This window comes from Eubalaena glacialis, chromosome 11 (assembly GCF_028564815.1).
Source record: "Eubalaena glacialis isolate mEubGla1 chromosome 11, mEubGla1.1.hap2.+ XY, whole genome shotgun sequence".
Lineage (NCBI taxonomy): Eukaryota > Metazoa > Chordata > Mammalia > Artiodactyla > Balaenidae > Eubalaena > Eubalaena glacialis.
This window is the reverse complement of record NC_083726.1, coordinates 80,797,822-80,811,768: the sequence shown is the minus strand read 5'-3', so window position 1 is coordinate 80,811,768 and position 13,947 is coordinate 80,797,822.

The window sequence follows — 13,947 nt, the reverse complement described above, 5'->3', positions numbered from 1 at the left end:
CTGATGGCACAACGCTTGTTTTCCCGTTTTGAAAGCTCCATTCATGCGGCCTCGAAGCTACCTGAAAAGCACTGTTGTTACCGTGCTTTTACTTACAGCCGGCATGCTCATAGAAGAAAATGAGTTTTCTCGAAAGAAACCTTGTGCTTCCAGTTCCTAGTTGGAAGCTCACCCTGCTCTGCTCTATACCAAACGTGAAAGTCAATGTGAGCACTAGCCTCGAAGTAAGGCCCTGATTATGCTGGCAAAACGGGAGGCGTGCAGCAGCTCCATGAGGCCTTCATCGCTGTTCTGCTTTAGTTTCACGGTAGTAAGCTTTCCAAGACTCCTAGGGACTTTGCTTAAGCAACCGTTTCGGTACCAGAACACTGCGTAGAGACAGTAAGCTCTGGTCCTGCGTGTATGCTGCGTGTCAACCTAGAAACTGGAGACTGATGGCATAAGGCTTCTTTTCCCATTATGAAAGCTCCGTTCATGCGGCCTCGAAGCTACCTGAAAAGCATTGTTGTTGCCGGGGTTTTCTTCACTGCCGGCATGGTTCTGAGAAGAAAATGAGTTTTCTCCTAAGAAACCTTGGGTTTCCAGTTCCTTGTTGGAAGCTCACCCTGCTCTGCGCTATACCTAAAGTGAAAGTCAACGTGAGCCCAAGCTTCGAAGTAGGCCCTGATTACCCTTGTAAAACGAGAGGCGTGCAGCAGCTCCATGAGGCCTTCATCGTTGTTCTGCTTTTTCAAGGTAGTAAGCTTTTCAACACTCCTAGGGGCCTTGCTTCAGCACCCGTTTCAGTACCAGAACACTGCGTAGAACCAGGAAGCTCTGCTCCTGCGTGTATGCTGCGTGTCAACCTAGAAATTAGAGACTGATGGCACAACGCTTGTTTTCCCGTTTTGAAAGCTCCATTCATGCGGCCTCGAAGCTACCTGAAAAGCACTGTTGTTACCGTGCTTTTACTTACAGCCGGCATGGCACATAGAAGAAAATGACTTTTCTCGAAAGAAACCTTGTGCTTCCAGTTCCTAGTTGGAAGCTCACCGTGCTCTACTCTATACCAAACGTGAAAGTCAATGTGAGCACTAGCCTCGAAGTAAGGCCCTGATTATGCTGGCAAAACGGGAGGCGTGCAGCAGCTCCATGAGGCCTTCATCGCTGTTCTGCTTTAGTTTCACGGTAGTAAGCTTTCCAAGACTCCTAGGGACTTTGCTTAAGCAACCGTTTCGGTACCAGAACACTGCTTAGAGACAGTAAGCTCTGGTCCTGCGTGTATGCTGCGTATCAACCTAGAAATTGGAGACTGATGGCATAAGGCTTCTTTTCCCATTATGAAAGCACCGTTCATGCGGCCTCGAAGCTACCTGAAAAGCATTGTTGTTGCCGGGGTTTTCTTCACTGCCGGCATGGTTCTGAGAAGAAAATGAGTTTTCTCCTAAGAAACCTTGGGTTTCCAGTTCCTTGTTGGAAGCTCACCCTGCTCTGCGCTATACCTAAAGTGAAAGTCAACGTGAGCCCAAGCTTCGAAGTAGGCCCTGATTACCCTTGTAAAAGGAGAGGCGTGCAGCAGCTCCATGAGGCCTTCATCGTTGTTCTGCTTTAGTTTCAAGGTAGTAAGCTTTTCAACACTCCTAGGGGCCTTGCTTCAGCACCCGTTTCAGTATCAGAACACTGCGTAGAACCAAGAAGCTCTGCTCCTGCGTGTATGCTGCGTGTCAACCTAGAAATTAGAGACTGATGGCACAAGGCTGGTTTTCCCATTATGAAAGCTCCGTTAATGCGGCCCCGAAGCTACCTGAAAAGCACTGTTGTTACCGTGCTTTTACTTACAGCCGGCATGGCACATAGAAGAAAATGAGTTTTCTCGAAAGAAACCTTGTGCTTCCAGTTCCTAGTTGGAAGCTCACCCTGCTCTGCTCTATACCAAACGTGAAAGTCAATGTGAGCACTAGCCTCGAAGTAAGGCCCTGATTATGCTGGCAAAACGGGAGGCGTGCAGCAACTCCATGAGGCCTTCATCGCTGTTCTGCTTTAGTTTCACGGTAGTAAGCTTTCCAAGACTCCTAGGGACTTTGCTTAAGCAACCGTTTCGGTACCAGAACACTGCGTAGAGACAGTAAGCTCTGGTCCTGCGTGTATGCTGCGTGTCAACCTAGAAATTGGAGACTGATGGCATAAAGCTTCTTTTCCCATTATGAAAGCTCCGTTCATGCGGGCTCGAAGCTACCTGAAAAGCATTGTTGTTGCCGGGGTTTTCCTCACTGCCGGCATGGTTCTGAGAAGAAAATGAGTTTTCTCCTAAGAAACCTTGGGTTTCCAGTTCCTTGTTGGAAGCTCACCCTGCTCTGCGCTATACCTAAAGTGAAAGTCAACGTGAGCCCAAGCTTCGAAGTAAGGCCCTGTTTATCCTTGCCAAACGAGAGGCGTGCAGCAGCTCTTGAGGCGTTCATCGTTGTTCTGCTTTAGTTTCAAGGTAGTAAGCTTTTCAACACTCCTAGGGGCCTTGCTTCAGCACCCGTTTCAGTACCAGAACACTGCGTAGAACCAGGAAGCTCTGCTCCTGCGTGTATGCTGCGTGTCAACCTAGAAATTAGAGACTGATGGCACAACGCTTGTTTTCCCGTTTTGAAAGCTCCATTCATGCGGCCTCGAAGCTACCTGAAAAGCACTGTTGTTACCGTGCTTTTACTTACAGCCGGCATGGCACATAGAAGAAAATGAGTTTTCTCGAAAGAAACCTTGTGCTTCCAGTTCCTAGTTGGAAGCTCACCCTGCTCTGCTCTATACCAAACGTGAAAGTCAATGTGAGCACTAGCCTCGACGTAAGGCCCTGATTATGCTGGCAAAACGGGAGGCGTGCAGCAGCTCCATGAGGCCTTCATCGCTGTTCTGCTTTAGTTTCACGGTAGTAAGCTTTCCAAGACTCCTAGGGACTTTGCTTAATCAACCGTTTCGGTACCAGAACACTGCGTAGAGACAGTAAGCTCTGGTCCTGCGTGTATGCTGCGTGTCAACCTAGAAATTGGAGACTGATGGCATAAAACTTCTATTCCCATTATGAAAGCTCCGTTCATGCGGGCTCGAAGCTACCTGAAAAGCATTGTTGTTGCCGGGGTTTTCCTCACTGCCGGCATGGTTCTGAGAAGAAAATGAGTTTTCTCCTAAGAAACCTTGGGTTTCCAGTTCCTTGTTGGAAGCTCACCCTGCTCTGCGCTATACCTAAAGTGAAAGTCAACGTGAGCCCAAGCTTCGAAGTAAGGCCCTGATTATCCTTGCCAAACGAGAGGCGTGCAGCAGCTCTTGAGGCGTTCATCGTTGTTCTGCTTTAGTTTCAAGGTAGTAAGCTTTTCAACACTCCTAGGGGCCTTGCTTCAGCACCCGTTTCAGTACCAGAACACTGCGTAGAACCAGGAAGCTCTGCTCCTGCGTGTATGCTGCGTGTCAACCTAGAAATTAGAGACTGATGGCACAACGCTTGTTTTCCCGTTTTGAAAGCTCCATTCATGCGGCCTCGAAGCTACCTGAAAAGCACTGTTGTTACCGTGCTTTTACTTACAGCCGGCATGGCACATAGAAGAAAATGAGTTTTCTCGAAAGAAACCTTGTGCTTCCAGTTCCTAGTTGGAAGCTCACCCTGCTCTGCTCTATACCAAACGTGAAAGTCAATGTGAGCACTAGCCTCGAAGTAATGCCCTGATTATGCTGGCAAAACGGGAGGCGTGCAGCAGCTCCATGAGGCCTTCATCGCTGTTCTGCTTTAGTTTCACGGTAGTAAGCTTTCCAAGACTCCTAGGGACTTTGCTTAAGCAACCGTTTCGGTACCAGAACACTGCGTAGAGACAGTAAGCTCTGGTCCTGCGTGTATGCTGCGTGTCAACCTAGAAATTGGAGACTGATGGCATAAGGCTTCTTTTCCCATTATGAAAGCTCCGTTCATGCGGCCTCGAAGCTACCTGAAAAGCATTGTTGTTGCCGGGGTTTTCTTCACTGCCGGCATGGTTCTGAGAAGAAAATGAGTTTTCTCCTAAGAAACCTTGGGTTTCCAGTTCCTTGTTGGAAGCTCACCCTGCTCTGCGCTATACCTAAAGTGAAAGTCAACGTGAGCCCAAGCTTCGAAGTAGGCCCTGATTACCCTTGTAAAACGAGAGGCGTGCAGCAGCTCCATGAGGCGTTCATCGTTGTTCTGCTTTAGTTTCAAGGTAGTAAGCTTTTCAACACTCCTAGGGGCCTTGCTTCAGCACCCGTTTCAGTACCAGAACACTGCGTAGAACCAGGAAGCTCTGCTCCTGCGTGTGTGCTGCGTGTCAACCTAGAAATTAGAGACTGATGGCACAACGCTTGTTTTCCCGTTTTGAAAGCTCCATTCATGCGGCCTCGAAGCTACCTGAAAAGCACTGTTGTTACCGTGCTTTTACTTACAGGCGGCATGGCACATAGAAGAAAATGAGTTTTCTCGAAAGAAACCTTGTGCTTCCAGTTCCTAGTTGGAAGCTCACCCTGCTCTGCTCTATATCAAACGTGAAAGTCAATGTGAGCACTAGCCTCGACGTAAGGCCCTGATTATGCTGGCAAAACGGGAGGCGTGCAGCAGCTCCATGAGGCCTTCATCGCTGTTCTGCTTTAGTTTCACGGTAGTAAGCTTTCCAAGACTCCTAGGGACTTTGCTTAATCAACCGTTTCGGTACCAGAACACTGCGTAGAGACAGTAAGCTCTGGTTCTGCGTGTATGCTGCGTGTCAACCTAGAAACTGGAGACTGATGGCATAAGGCTTCTTTTCCCATTATGAAAGCTCCGTTCATGCGGCCTCGAAGCTACCTGAAAAGCATTGTTGTTGCCGGGGTTTTCTTCACTGCCGGCATGGTTCTGAGAAGAAAATGAGTTTTCTCCTAAGAAACCTTGGGTTTCCAGTTCCTTGTTGGAAGCTCACCCTGCTCTGCGCTATACCTAAAGTGAAAGTCAACCTGAGCCCAAGCTTCGAAGTAGGCCCTGATTACCCTTGTAAAACGAGAGGCGTGCAGCAGCTCCATGAGGCCTTCATCGTTGTTCTGCTTTTTCAAGGTAGTAAGCTTTTCAACACTCCTAGGGGCCTTGCTTCAGCACCCGTTTCAGTATCAGAACACTGCGTAGAACTAGGAAGCTCTGCTCCTGCGTGTGTGTTGCGTGTCAACCTAGAAATTAGAGACTGATGGCACAACGCTTGTTTTCCCGTTTTGAAAGCTCCATTCATGCGGCCTCGAAGCTACCTGAAAAGCACTGTTGTTACCGTGCTTTTACTTACAGCCGGCATGGCACATAGAAGAAAATGACTTTTCTCGAAAGAAACCTTGTGCTTCCAGTTCCTAGTTGGAAGCTCACCGTGCTCTACTCTATACCAAACGTGAAAGTCAATGTGAGCACTAGCCTCGAAGTAAGGCCCTGATTATGCTGGCAAAACGGGAGGCGTGCAGCAGCTCCATGAGGCCTTCATCGCTGTTCTGCTTTAGTTTCACGGTAGTAAGCTTTCCAAGACTCCTAGGGACTTTGCTTAAGCAACCGTTTCGGTACCAGAACACTGCGTAGAGACAGTAAGCTCTGGTCCTGCGTGTATGCTGCGTATCAACCTAGAAATTGGAGACTGATGGCATAAGGCTTCTTTTCCCATTATGAAAGCACCGTTCATGCGGCCTCGAAGCTACCTGAAAAGCATTGTTGTTGCCGGGGTTTTCTTCACTGCCGGCATGGTTCTGAGAAGAAAATGAGTTTTCTCCTAAGAAACCTTGGGTTTCCAGTTCCTTGTTGGAAGCTCACCCTGCTCTGCGCTATACCTAAAGTGAAAGTCAACGTGAGCCCAAGCTTCGAAGTAGGCCCTGATTACCCTTGTAAAACGAGAGGCGTGCAGAAGCTCCATGAGGCCTTCATCGTTGTTCTGCTTTAGTTTCAAGGTAGTAAGCTTTTCAACACTCCTAGGGGCCTTGCTTCAGCACCCGTTTCAGTATCAGAACACTGCGTAGAACCAAGAAGCTCTGCTCCTACGTGTATGCTGCGTGTCAACCTAGAAATTAGAGACTGATGGCACAAGGCTGGTTTTCCCATTATGAAAGCTCCGTTAATGCGGCCCCGAAGCTACCTGAAAAGCACTGTTGTTACCGTGCTTTTACTTACAGCCGGCATGGCACATAGAAGAAAATGAGTTTTCTCGAAAGAAACCTTGTGCTTCCAGTTCCTAGTTGGAAGCTCACCCTGCTCTGCTCTATACCAAACGTGAAAGTCAATGTGAGCACTAGCCTCGAAGTAAGGGCCTGATTATGCTGGCAAAACGGGAGGCGTGCAGCAACTCCATGAGGCCTTCATCGCTGTTCTGCTTTAGTTTCACGGTAGTAAGCTTTCCAAGACTCCTAGGGACTTTGCTTAAGCAACCGTTTCGGTACCAGAACACTGCGTAGAGACAGTAAGCTCTGGTCCTGCGTGTATGCTGCGTGTCAAACTAGAAATTGGAGACTGATGGCATAAAGCTTCTTTTCCCATTATGAAAGCTCCGTTCATGCGGGCTCGAAGCTACCTGAAAAGCATTGTTGTTGCCGGGGTTTTCCTCACTGCCGGCATGGTTCGGAGAAGAAAATGAGTTTTCTCCTAAGAAACCTTGGGTTTCCAGTTCCTTGTTGGAAGCTCACCCTGCTCTGCGCTATACCTAAAGTGAAAGTCAACGTGAGCCCAAGCTTCGAAGTAGGCCCTGATTACCCTTGCCAAACGAGAGGCGTGCAGCAGCTCCATGAGGCGTTCATCGTTGTTCTGCTTTAGTTTCAAGGTAGTAAGCTTTTCAACACTCCTAGGGGCCTTGCTTCAGCACCCGTTTCAGTACCAGAACACTGCGTAGAACCAGGAAGCTCTGCTCCTGCGTGTGTGCTGCGTGTCAACCTAGAAATTAGAGACTGATGGCACAACGCTTGTTTTCCCGTTTTGAAAGCTCCATTCATGCGGCCTCGAAGCTACCTGAAAAGCACTGTTGTTACCGTGCTTTTACTTACAGGCGGCATGGCACATAGAAGAAAATGAGTTTTCTCGAAAGAAACCTTGTGCTTCCAGTTCCTAGTTGGAAGCTCACCCTGCTCTGCTCTATATCAAACGTGAAAGTCAATGTGAGCACTAGCCTCGACGTAAGGCCCTGATTATGCTGGCAAAACGGGAGGCGTGCAGCAGCTCCATGAGGCCTTCATCGCTGTTCTGCTTTAGTTTCACGGTAGTAAGCTTTCCAAGACTCCTAGGGACTTTGCTTAATCAACCGTTTCGGTACCAGAACACTGCGTAGAGACAGTAAGCTCTGGTCCTGCGTGTATGCTGCGTGTCAACCTAGAAACTGGAGACTGATGGCATAAGGCTTCTTTTCCCATTATGAAAGCTCCGTTCATGCGGCCTCGAAGCTACCTGAAAAGCATTGTTGTTGCCGGGGTTTTCTTCACTCCCGGCATGGTTCTGAGAAGAAAATGAGTTTTCTCCTAAGAAACCTTGGGTTTCCAGTTCCTTGTTGGAAGCTCACCCTGCTCTGCGCTATACCTAAAGTGAAAGTCAAAGTGAGCCCAAGCTTCGAAGTAGGCCCTGATTACCCTTGTAAAACGAGAGGCGTGCAGCAGCTCCATGAGGCCTTCATCGTTGTTCTGCTTTTTCAAGGTAGTAAGCTTTTCAACACTCCTAGGGGCCTTGCTTCAGCACCGGTTTCAGTATCAGAACACTGCGTAGAACCAGGAAGCTCTGCTCCTGCGTGTGTGTTGCGTGTCAACCTAGAAATTAGAGACTGATGGCACAACGCTTGTTTTCCCGTTTTGAAAGCTCCATTCATGCGGCCTCGAAGCTACCTGAAAAGCACTGTTGTTACCGTGCTTTTACTTACAGGCGGTATGGCACATAGAAGAAAATGAGTTTTCTCGAAAGAAACCTTGTGCTTCCAGTTCCTAGTTGGAAGCTCACCGTGCTCTACTCTATACCAAACGTGAAAGTCAATGTGAGCACTAGCCTCGAAGTAAGGCCCTGATTATGCTGGCAAAACGGGAGGCGTGCAGCAGCTCCATGAGGCCTTCATCGCTGTTCTGCTTTAGTTTCACGGTAGTAAGCTTTCCAAGACTCCTAGGGACTTTGCTTAAGCAACCGTTTCGGTACCAGAACACTGCTTAGAGACAGTAAGCTCTGGTCCTGCGTGTATGCTGCGTATCAACCTAGAAATTGGAGACTGATGGCATAAGGCTTCTTTTCCCATTATGAAAGCACCGTTCATGCGGCCTCGAAGCTACCTGAAAAGCATTGTTGTTGCCGGGGTTTTCTTCACTGCCGGCATGGTTCTGAGAAGAAAATGAGTTTTTTCCTAAGAAACCTTGGGTTTCCAGTTCCTTGTTGGAAGCTCACCCTGCTCTGCGCTATACCTAAAGTGAAAGTCAACGTGAGCCCAAGCTTCGAAGTAGGCCCTGATTACCCTTGTAAAACGAGAGGCGTGCAGCAGCTCCATGAGGCCTTCATCGTTGTTCTGCTTTAGTTTCAAGGTAGTAAGCTTTTCAACACTCCTAGGGGCCTTGCTTCAGCACCCGTTTCAGTATCAGAACACTGCGTAGAACCAAGAAGCTCTGCTCCTGCGTGTATGCTGCGTGTCAACCTAGAAATTAGAGACTGATGGCACAAGGCTGGTTTTCCCATTATGAAAGCTCCGTTAATGCGGCCCCGAAGCTACCTGAAAAGCACTGTTGTTACCGTGCTTTTACTTACAGCCGGCATGGCACATAGAAGAAAATGAGTTTTCTCGAAAGAAACCTTGTGCTTCCAGTTCCTAGTTGGAAGCTCACCCTGCTCTACTCTATACCAAACGTGAAAGTCAATGTGAGCACTAGCCTCGAAGTAAGGCCCTGATTATGCTGGCAAAACGGGAGGCGTGCAGCAGCTCCATGAGGCCTTCATCGCTGTTCTGCTTTAGTTTCACGGTAGTAAGCTTTCCAAGACTCCTAGGGACTTTGCTTAAGCAACCGTTTCGGTACCAGAACACTGCGTAGAGACAGTAAGCTCTGGTCCTGCGTGTATGCTGCGTGTCAACCTAGAAATTGGAGACTGATGGCATAAGGCTTCTTTTCCCATTATGAAAGCTCCGTTCATGCGGCCTCGAAGCTACCTGAAAAGCATTGTTGTTGCCGGGGTTTTCTTCACTGCCGGCATGGTTCTGAGAAGAAAATGAGTTTTCTCCTAAGAAACCTTGGGTTTCCAGTTCCTTGTTGGAAGCTCACCCTGCTCTGCGCCAAACCTAAAGTGAAAGTCAACGTGAGTCCAAGCTTCGAAGTAAGGCCCTGATTATCCTTGCCAAACGAGAGGCGTGCAGCAGCTCTTGAGGCGTTCATCGTTGTTCTGCTTTAGTTTCAAGGTAGTAAGCTTTTCAACACTCCTAGGGGCCTTGCTTCAGCACCCGTTTCAGTACCAGAACACTGCGTAGAACCAGGAAGCTCTGCTCCTGCGTGTATGCTGCGTGTAAACCTAGAAATTAGAGACTGATGGCACAACGCTTGTTATCCCGTTTTGAAAGCTCCATTCATGCGGCCTCGAAGCTACCTGAAAAGCACTGTTGTTACCGTGCTTTTACTTACAGCCGGCATGGCACATAGAAGAAAATGACTTTTCTCGAAAGAAACCTTGTGCTTCCAGTTCCTAGTTGGAAGCTCACCCTGCTCTACTCTATACCAAACGTGAAAGTCAATGTGAGCACTAGCCTCGAAGTAAGGCCCTGATTATGCTGGCAAAACGGGAGGCGTGCAGCAGCTCCATGAGGCCTTCATCGCTGTTCTTCTTTAGTTTCACGGTAGTAAGCTTTCCAAGACTCCTAGGGACTTTGCTTAAGCAACCGTTTCGGTACCAGAACACTGCGTAGAGACAGTAAGCTCTGGTCCTGCGTGTATGCTGCGTGTCAACCTAGAAATTGGAGACTGATGGCATAAGGCTTCTTTTCCCATTATGAAAGCTCCGTTCATGCGGGCTCGAAGCTACCTGAAAAGCATTGTTGTTGCCGGGGTTTTCCTCACTGCCGGCATGGTTCTGAGAAGAAAATGAGTTTTCTCCTAAGAAACCTTGGGTTTCCAGTTCCTTGTTGGAAGCTCACCCTGCTCTGCGCTATACCTAAAGTGAAAGTCAACGTGAGCCCAAGCTTCGAAGTAAGGCCCTGATTATCCTTGCAAAACGAGAGGCGTGCAGCAGCTCTTGAGGCGTTCATCGTTGTTCTGCTTTAGTTTCAAGGTAGTAAGCTTTTCAACACTCCTAGGGGCCTTGCTTCAGCACCCGTTTCAGTACCAGAACACTGCGTAGAACCAGGAAGCTCTGCTCCTGCGTGTATGCTGCGTGTCAACCTAGAAATTAGAGACTGATGGCACAACGCTTGTTTTCCCGTTTTGAAAGCTCCATTCATGCGGCCTCGAAGCTACCTGAAAAGCACTGTTGTTACCGTGCTTTTACTTACAGCCGGCATGGCACATAGAAGAAAATGACTTTTCTCGAAAGAAACCTTGTGCTTCCAGTTCCTAGTTGGAAGCTCACCGTGCTCTACTCTATACCAAACGTGAAAGTCAATGTGAGCACTAGCCTCGAAGTAAGGCCCTGATTATGCTGGCAAAACGGGAGGCGTGCAGCAGCTCCATGAGGCCTTCATCGCTGTTCTTCTTTAGTTTCACGGTAGTAAGCTTTCCAAGACTCCTAGGGACTTTGCTTAAGCAACCGTTTCGGTACCAGAACACTGCGTAGAGACAGTAAGCTCTGGGCCTGCGTGTATGCTGCGTGTCAACCTAGAAATTGGAGACTGATGGCATAAGGCTTCTTTTCCCATTATGAAAGCTCCGTTCATGCGGCCTCGAAGCTACCTGAAAAGCATTGTTGTTGCCGGGGTTTTCTTCACTGCCGGCATGGTTCTGAGAAGAAAATGAGTTTTCTCCTAAGAAACCTTGGGTTTCCAGTTCCTTGTTGGAAGCTCACCCTGCTCTGCGCTATACCTAAAGTGAAAGTCAACGTGAGCCCAAGCTTCGAAGTAGGCCCTGATTACCCTTGTAAAACGAGAGGCGTGCAGCAGCTCCATGAGGCCTTCATCGTTGTTCTGCTTTAGTTTCAAGGTAGTAAGCTTTTCAACACTCCTAGGGGCCTTGCTTCAGCACCTGTTTCAGTACCAGAACACTGCGTAGAACCAGGAAGCTCTGCTCCTGCGTGTGTGCTGCGTGTCAACCTAGAAATTAGAGACTGATGGCACAACGCTTGTTTTCCCGTTTTGAAAGCTCCATTCATGCGGCCTCGAAGCTACCTGAAAAGCACTGTTGTTACCGTGATTTTACTTACAGGCGGCATGGCACATAGAAGAAAATGAGTTTTCTCGAAAGAAACCTTGTGCTTCCAGTTCCTAGTTGGAAGCTCACCCTGCTCTGCTCTATACCAAACGTGAAAGTCAATGTGAGCACTAGCCTCGACGTAAGGCCCTGATTATGCTGGCAAAACGGGAGGCGTGCAGCAGCTCCATGAGGCCTTCATCGCTGTTCTGCTTTAGTTTCACGGTAGTAAGCTTTCCAAGACTCCTAGGGACTTTGCTTAAGCAACCGTTTCGGTACCAGAACACTGCGTAGAGACAGTAAGCTCTGGTCCTGCGTGTATGCTGCGTGTCAACCTAGAAATTGGAGACTGATGGCATAAGGCTTCTTTTCCCATTATGAAAGCTCCGTTCATGCGGCCTCGAAGCTACCTGAAAAGCATTGTTGTTGCCGGGGTTTTCTTCACTGCCGGCATGGTTCTGAGAAGAAAATGAGTTTTCTCCTAAGAAACCTTGGGTTTCCAGTTCCTTGTTGGAAGCTCACCCTGCTCTGCGCTATACCTAAAGTGAAAGTCAACGTGAGCCCAAGCTTCGAAGTAGGCCCTGATTACCCTTGTAAAACGAGAGGCGTGCAGCAGCTCCATGAGGCGTTCATCGTTGTTCTGCTTTAGTTTCAAGGTAGTAAGCTTTTCAACACTCCTAGGGGCCTTGCTTCAGCACCCGTTTCAGTACCAGAACACTGCGTAGAACCAGGAAGCTCTGCTCCTGCGTGTGTGCTGCGTGTCAACCTAGAAATTAGAGACTGATGGCACAACGCTTGTTTTCCCGTTTTGAAAGCTCCATTCATGCGGCCTCGAAGCTACCTGAAAAGCACTGTTGTTACCGTGCTTTTACTTACAGGCGGCATGGCACATAGAAGAAAATGAGTTTTCTCGAAAGAAACCTTGTGCTTCCAGTTCCTAGTTGGAAGCTCACCCTGCTCTGCTCTATATCAAACGTGAAAGTCAATGTGAGCACTAGCCTCGACGTAAGGCCCTGATTATGCTGGCAAAACGGGAGGCGTGCAGCAGCTCCATGAGGCCTTCATCGCTGTTCTGCTTTAGTTTCACGGTAGTAAGCTTTCCAAGACTCCTAGGGACTTTGCTTAATCAACCGTTTCGGTACCAGAACACTGCGTAGAGACAGTAAGCTCTGGTCCTGCGTGTATGCTGCGTGTCAACCTAGAAACTGGAGACTGATGGCATAAGGCTTCTATTCCCATTATGAAAGCTCCGTTCATGCGGGCTCGAAGCTACCTGAAAAGCATTGTTGTTGCCGGGGTTTTCCTCACTGCCGGCATGGTTCTGAGAAGAAAATGAGTTTTCTCCTAAGAAACCTTGGGTTTCCAGTTCCTTGTTGGAAGCTCACCCTGCTCTGCGCTATACCTAAAGTGAAAGTCAACGTGAGCCCAAGCTTCGAAGTAAGGCCCTGATTATCCTTGCAAAACGAGAGGCGTGCAGCAGCTCTTGAGGCGTTCATCGTTGTTCTGCTTTAGTTTCAAGGTAGTAAGCTTTTCAACACTCCTAGGGGCCTTGCTTCAGCACCCGTTTCAGTACCAGAACACTGCGTAGAACCAGGAAGCTCTGCTCCTGCGTGTATGCTGCGTGTCAACCTAGAAATTAGAGACTGATGGCACAACGCTTGTTTTCCCGTTTTGAAAGCTCCATTCATGCGGCCTCGAAGCTACCTGAAAAGCACTGTTGTTACCGTGCTTTTACTTACAGCCGGCATGGCACATAGAAGAAAATGACTTTTCTCGAAAGAAACCTTGTGCTTCCAGTTCCTAGTTGGAAGCTCACCGTGCTCTACTCTATACCAAACGTGAAAGTCAATGTGAGCACTAGCCTCGAAGTAAGGCCCTGATTATGCTGGCAAAACGGGAGGCGTGCAGCAGCTCCATGAGGCCTTCATCGCTGTTCTTCTTTAGTTTCACGGTAGTAAGCTTTCCAAGACTCCTAGGGACTTTGCTTAAGCAACCGTTTCGGTACCAGAACACTGCGTAGAGACAGTAAGCTCTGGGCCTGCGTGTATGCTGCGTGTCAACCTAGAAATTGGAGACTGATGGCATAAGGCTTCTTTTCCCATTATGAAAGCTCCGTTCATGCGGCCTCGAAGCTACCTGAAAAGCATTGTTGTTGCCGGGGTTTTCTTCACTGCCGGCATGGTTCTGAGAAGAAAATGAGTTTTCTCCTAAGAAACCTTGGGTTTCCAGTTCCTTGTTGGAAGCTCACCCTGCTCTGCGCTATACCTAAAGTGAAAGTCAACGTGAGCCCAAGCTTCGAAGTAGGCCCTGATTACCCTTGTAAAACGAGAGGCGTGCAGCAGCTCCATGAGGCCTTCATCGTTGTTCTGCTTTAGTTTCAAGGTAGTAAGCTTTTCAACACTCCTAGGGGCCTTGCTTCAGCACCCGTTTCAGTACCAGAACACTGCGTAGAACCAGGAAGCTCTGCTCCTGCGTGTGTGCTGCGTGTCAACCTAGAAATTAGAGACTGATGGCACAACGCTTGTTTTCCCGTTTTGAAAGCTCCATTCATGCGGCCTCGAAGCTACCTGAAAAGCACTGTTGTTACCGTGATTTTACTTACAGGCGGCATGGCACATAGAAGAAAATGAGTTTTCTCGAAAGAAACCTTGTGCT